A 7,631-nucleotide genomic window follows, 5' to 3' on the forward strand; every position below is an offset into this window, starting at 1 on the left:
AGTTATGATATATAAACATGCATAATTATTTAATTACACAAGTTGGAAAATGAGCCTTGATCTCCTTCTTTAAATCAAATGTAAGTAAGTGAATTAAAAAATATTTTATTTTTTGTCTCATATCCTTGTGGTAGGTGTGTATATTATGTTCATGCATTCACTAACACTAATAGTCAGCCAGGTCAATCTTAGGCACTTAACCTTTAAATGCACGAAAACCAAGGCACATTGCATCAATCCATTATTAAGAACATTGTTGTTTTAAACTCAAAGTTCTCATGGGTCACCAACATCCACATCATCATTGTCATATGAATGAATACTTTTTGTTTATCAACCATTGATCACATATCAACCCTCGAGAACGTGGTTGGGGGAGTGGGGTGTAGTTTTTCTCTCTTGAGGAAAGGCTTGCTAAAGGGGTCCTATTTATAGATGGTGTAGGGTGTGTACTGTGTAGAAGACCTAAAATTTTAATGGTTTCATAGATTAATAATTATAGGAAATTAATAGGATCTTGAAACCTATGATTCTCATAAATAATGGATAAATAGTGCATACCTTTCTTTATAATGAGGTTTCTCTCTGGTGCACTTTGATTCCTTGGAAGATGAGAGAAATAAGATTTGCTTCCTTGACTAGTCTTTCTATCTCTCTACGTTTGTGGTAGCTAGGGGTTAGAGATAACACTTTTTTGTCACGAAGAGAACCTTATTTCACATTAATGGGTATTTACTTCTTTTATAACCACTATTCCCATCAAGTAGCAGTTACATCTATAAACTTTTCCTATTTAATCTAATTATAATTTAGTCCTTAATTATTAATTATTTATTTATTAGTCCCTACATAAGACACATGTCTCTCACATGAGACATTAATTCTAACATTCTCCCACTTGGCTCATGTGACATTACTAAACATTGTGGACTAAATAAATAAATAGATTAAACTAACATAGTGCACATTAAAATGAATAAAGTATTCTATACATTGGGTACATTATAATTTCATGATCAAGGATAAGAATCAATTTGAGTCATGACGGTTGTACATCACTTAATCAACATAGTCCTTCCATGTACTACAAATTAGTCTTCTTCTTAATATGACCATTAGTTAGGAGTACATAATTAGTCCAACATAATATCTTTATTCAAGACAAAACCTGTTAACATTACTCTAATACAAATATGCATGCAAACATAGAGAACAAGTAATCAGAAACATATCATAAATGAGCTTAGAGTGTCACTAAAATGCATAAGGTAAATTATACTTAATGATCATCAATAATAATAATGTCTATACGTTCAACATGTTCTATAAATGTCTTGGGCAATAATCCCTTTGTCAAAGGGTCAACTATCATAAAGTTTATGCTAATATGTTTTATTGACACTCTTTGTTTTTGAACTTCTTCCTTCACAATAAAGTACTTCAATTCCATATGCTTAGCACCCTTAGAGTACTTATCGTTCTTAGAAAAATATTGTTGTAGAGTTATAACAATATATTTTTAGCGGCTTAGCAATACTATCGACAATTTCAAGCCCTGAAATAAAGTTCCACAATCAATTAGCTTGAATTATAGCCTTAAAACATGCTACAAATTCAGCTTCCATGGTAGATGCAACAACAACTGATGCATACAAAATTGCTTCCATTTGTTTTCGTTCCAGATCATTTCTAGGATATTGTGCGAGACTAAATTTGTATCCTTTCTAAATTGGAATGGGTGATGCTGGGCACTCCATCTTGAATCTCTCTAGGACTTTATTGATATATGCTTTCTGAGATAAGCCTAAATGAGTAACCACCTTACTGCTACAGGCACAAGCTAAAGGGACTTGCACTCTAACTTCTTTAATTTCCACATCTCATGGAATTGCACTCTAACTTCTTTAATTTCCACATCTCATGGAATTGCACTCTCACTGATTTCACCACTTTCAATGAACCTTACATTTCCAGTTTTAACAATTCTCATATTATGATTAGGACAATAAAACATATACCTCTTTGACTTTTCTAGATAACCAATAAAATATCCACTGATTGTTCTTGCATCCAATTTTCTTTCTTGTGGATTATAAACCCTTATTTCTGCTTAGTTACCCTAAATATGTAGGTGCCTTATACTAGGTGTCCTATTTGTCCACAGTTCAAAAGGAGTATTTGGAACTGTCTTACTAGGAACCCTATTCAACAAATGCATTACAATTTTCAAGGCATACATCCACAAAGATAGGGTAAAGTTGAATTGCTTAACATACTCCTAACCATATCCATTAAAGTTCTATTATGCCTTTTCGATACATAATTTTATTGTTGTGTACCGGATATTGTGTATTGTGCACAAATGTCATATTTCTAAAGGAGTTTAGCAACTGGACTTGGGTGTTACTCAATTTTATCGTATCTTTTGTACTACTCACCACCTCTATCAGACCTAACAACTTTCACCTTTCTGTCTAATTGCCTTTCTACTTCATTCAAGTGAATTTCTAAGACATCCACTGCTTGAAATTTCTCATGCAATAAGTAGACATAACCGTAATGTGAATAGTCATCAATAAAGGTGATAAAGTATCTTTCCTTTCCAAAAGAATTAACATCAAAAGGTCTACAAATATCAGTATGCATAATTTCAAGAAGTTGAGTGCTTCTTGTAGCTCTTTTCATTGTATGTTTTTCCTTGATACAATCCACACAAATATTTAGATCTGAAAAAGCTAAATCAAGAAGAATTTCATTCTTTATTAATCTTTCCATCATTTCTCTATAAATGTGACCTAAACGTTTATGCCATAAGAAACCAGATCGCTCATTCACTAAACTACATTTAGTGCCAACATTATGATACAGAGTTAAAATGGTTTCAACATACAAACCATCTAATTTCAATTTATATAAACCATCACAGAGAACACCAGTACCAATAAGATGATTATGCTTAAATAAACTGAAACATCCATTACCAAATTAAAAAAGTATCTAGTAACTTTAAGTTTAGATAATGACACGAAATTCCTAGATAAATTAGGTACATAAAGAGTTTCCAGTAAATTTAAATGATGTCTTATGTCGAGTTTTAAACGATAAGTCCCGACTGCTTCCACTGGAGCTTTCACTCTATTTCCCATAAAGACGAACTTTTCATTTGGGCTTATGGTTTGGATTGTAAGGAATCCCTACATAGTATTAGAAACATTCAGTTAAGTTTGATTCAAAACATACATGAGCATTAAGCTCACCTTTCTTTTTGAACCAAGACTTACGCTTTGGGCAATTCTTCTGGAAGTGTCCAGATTTCTCACAAAAATGACAATTATTGCTCTTTGATGCCTTCTTCTAGATTTGAAAAGAGCCGCTATTGATCTTTAACGACCCTTTGCCTTTATCATGTTTCTTCACAAATTTCTTTTCAGCTCCATGATTCCCTCGGTGGCTTACATAATGAATTGAGTGACTTCCTTGATTCTTAAGCCTTATTTCTCTCTGAACTAACATATTGTGCAATTCATGCACATTTCATTTATCTTTCATGGTATTATAACTCATTTGGAACGGACCATACTCAGACGGTAATGAGTTCAAAATAAACTGAACAAGGAAGTTCTCATTCACAGTCATTCCCAAGGTCTTAAGTCTTGCTGCAATGTTTGTCATCTCAATGAAATGTTCATACATAGTACGTGAACCATCAAACTTCATGGTGGTTAATGTACTCATTAATGTATCAGCAAGAGACTTATCAGTTGTTTGAGAGTGCTCTCCCACTAACCACATAAACTCTTTAACAATATCAATCTTAGGGAGAGTTGTCTTAATATTATCTGCACCATTCATTCTCATGAACATTAGGTTAAGTCTATTAGATCTTTCCCAAGTCTTACAATGAGTTTTCTCTTCATTACTACTAGCATCAGTAATAGTAGCAAACTTCTTTTCCAATATAACAAAATCAAGATCCAAAACATCGAGATAAAATTGGACTTGCTCATTCCAGTCAGAGAAGTTAAGCCCATTAAAATTGACACAGATGATACATGAGAATTAAATGAATTGAGAACATGTATTGCATGATAAAATTCACATAAGTGTTTTGAGACATAAAATACATGTCATACATATGATTTATTCAAATAACGGTCAATGTAGATTAATGTTCTCCTTTGGATGATACACCAACACACAATATACAAACATGATGATGCTAATAAAACTCTTAACATTATTTAGCAATTAAATATGCACCAATTAGTAGTACCTATTTCTTTTGGGTATATAAATAAAACTAATGATACACAAATCACCTACAATTATATTCATTAATTATAAGAACAACTAATCAACCTTTGGGTGATCCATAAATGTCTTATAACAATGAATTTCAATATATCCATAAACCAATAATCATATAATTTAGCATCCATTATTCTATGAGTAATTCAAATAATCATTAATTTGGAATTAAATAACATTATAAATTTGGTCACTAACAAATTCATCATACATTTAATTCTAATTAAATATATGACCTACACATAATTATTGCTATTAACAATTCATAGCCATTTTATTAATTTCATTCTAGGCAAATAAATACCATGCATTCACATTATAACCAATAAAAGAATAATATATTTACTGCTACTGATAATTTTAAAGCATTCACTTTAATTTAATTGCAAGGCATAAACTTTCAATCCTTTAATCACATTTAATAATAATATTGAAAAAAAATGAGCACATGAGATTGAGCATAACAAAATATGAGTTGAGAATACAAATTCCAAAAAATTCCTTTCAATTGCTATATTTTATGGTCTCTCAATAAATCATGTGCACATAAATGTGAGAGAGAAATTGTTTACCATTCCAAGAATTGGCCATCTACATTCAACATCACAGTACTTTTTTCACTAGTTTTGAAAAAATAGAATTCAACAATAATAAAATATTGACACACTGTATCATGCCAATAAAACAATACATGCAACGAAAAATAAAATCTCTAAATTCCATAATTAGGGTTTATAAAATTTGGAGAGAAACATTATTAATGGAGAATCATATAATTTCACAATCTAACTCTGATATCACATGTAAAATTTTAAGGGTTTCCTAGATTAACAATTATAGGAAATCAATAGGATCTTGAAACCTATGATTCTCACAAATAATGGATAAACAACGCCTATCTTTCTCCATAGTGAGACTTCTCTCCGGTGCACTTTGATTCCTTGGAAAATGAGAGAAACAAGATTTCGCCTGACTATTCTTTCTGTCTCTCTACGTTTGTGATGACTAGGGATTAGAGAGAACATTTTTATGTTAGGAAGAAGACCTTATTTCACATTAGTGAGTATTTACTCCTTTTATAACCATTACTCTTATCAAGTATCAGTTATCTCTAGAAACTTCTCATATTTAATCCAATTATAATTTAGTTCTTAATTATTAATTAATTATTTATTAATCCTTACATAAGTCACATGTCTTTCACATGATACATTAATTATAACATAAGATTCCAAAGTTTATAAAATATTCATGTAGGGGCTTATCTCTTAGGTTTGACAAGCTTGGTCAATAAAAAGGAAACCTTGTGCATGCATGCAAGTAACACATAGTGTAAGCATGGTATGTCTAGAAGGTATCATGATAATATCTAGCATGCATGATATTTGGACAGATTCTCTCCCTCTCCCGACTTGAGACACACACACACACCTCACATGTCCATTATTAGACAAAATATGTGTTGCTACACACATATCTTAGTGTTTTTGGATCGAATTCGATTCAACTATTAAAATAAGTTAACTTTTGGGCTAGAACACAACTTTTGATTTCTAAACTTATTGGCTCTTTAGTCCAACCCGTGAACTCATTTTTTTATAATTATTATTATTATTATCATCATCATAATAGTTAGTGAAGACTACATATCACTCTTATATTATATACGTTCTTTTCACTCACATGGTCGAAGTTAAGAGACGCTCATGGAGTTTTATGCATTTGCTTTCGTTTTATCCTTTTTATATATTAGCTTACAAATTTGGGTAGAGGACATACACCCCTATTCTACTAGTATTTTGTTATGCATTTTAATAAAAATTTCTTATAAAAAATGAGCTTAAATGTTTTTTTTTTCATTCATGCAATTTAGTGCTTTTCATTTTTGTCTCTATATTTTTTTTTGTTTTAGTCATTATAAAATGTGTTTATTTTGTTTTTTGTCTTTAAAATGCTTTAGATAATGTATTTTTCACTATTCAAAATATTTTTTTTAATGTTCAAAGCGTTATCTAAAATGTTTTAAGGACAAAAAACAAAACAAACACATTTTATAAGAACCAAAATGAAAAAAAACTTTTTAAGGACAAAATAAAAAAAATGTTAAATTGTAGAGACGTAAAAAGTATTTAAGCCTAAAAATTATTGAACTTAAAAAAATAATAAATAAATTTAAACGTTCTAACCCATTGACCCAATTTGAATGTTTTAAGAGCATCTTTATTACTGGGTACTAAGCCCACCAACTCTAACTACTAACCTCCACCATGAACCCATATCCAACCGTGCTACCAACTTCCACCAACAAGTGCAACCACAATTGCCCTTCTCAAAATCATGCACACCATGACAATGTAGATTTGGAAATGTTTTAAAATTTTTAAATTTTTATTCTTGGTTTGATTTCGCTGTCTCCTTAGCACACCATTGGTTAGGGTTCTGATTGTGATGATTTAGGGTGGCTAGGCTTCCTATTATAACAATTTAGGGTGGTTAGGGTTCCAACTATGATGATTTGAGGGTGGTTAAATTAGAGGAAGCTTTTTATTTTTTTAATTATAATAAACAAATTGGCGACTATAAACCACCACTTTTTAAAAACTAGTAATTTTATTATATTTTAATTTAAAAATAAATAATAAATGTAGTAGCGGTTTAAAACCACTACTATTTGTAAATTTAAATGCAGTAATTTATAACTTAATGACATTAGTTGTAATTGGATGGAAAGGACATGATTGTTACATTTTAAACAATTAAGGGGCCTAATTGAATATTTTAATAAATTGAGGGACCAAATTGAACTTTAAATTATAATTAAGAGACCAAAAATATAATTAAGTCTAAAAAATTAAAAATTAACAAGTGAAATCCATTATGAGACCTACAATCAGGGGCTTAAAATCTCAAAATGTCATATATATATATATATATATATATATCACTAGAGCTAAAAATAAGAAAAATCTTGAATTTTATGTGCAAGACCTACTAAAAAGTTGTTGGAGATCTCAAAATGAGGGATAAAACTCATTTCTAACACTTGATTTTTTCGGTGGTAGAAAAGAGAAAAACACAATAAATGTCTACACCTAGGTCTACACACTTATTGGGTCTTTCTTTCTTTTATCAAAAAAATCTAGATACAAATGACAATTCAAATTTCAAAATGAGATATATAAATAAAGATATAAGATGCTTTGAGTTGAAATTTTTTTAAATGATTCAAACTCATTTAAATTTGATTGGATTGAATTTGGTGATGAAATAACCAAACTTGAACAACCTACTTAGAATTGAACCAAAGAGCGCCTATATAATAC

Source organism: Glycine max, chromosome 6, assembly GCF_000004515.6.
Source record: "Glycine max cultivar Williams 82 chromosome 6, Glycine_max_v4.0, whole genome shotgun sequence".
NCBI lineage: Eukaryota > Viridiplantae > Streptophyta > Magnoliopsida > Fabales > Fabaceae > Glycine > Glycine max.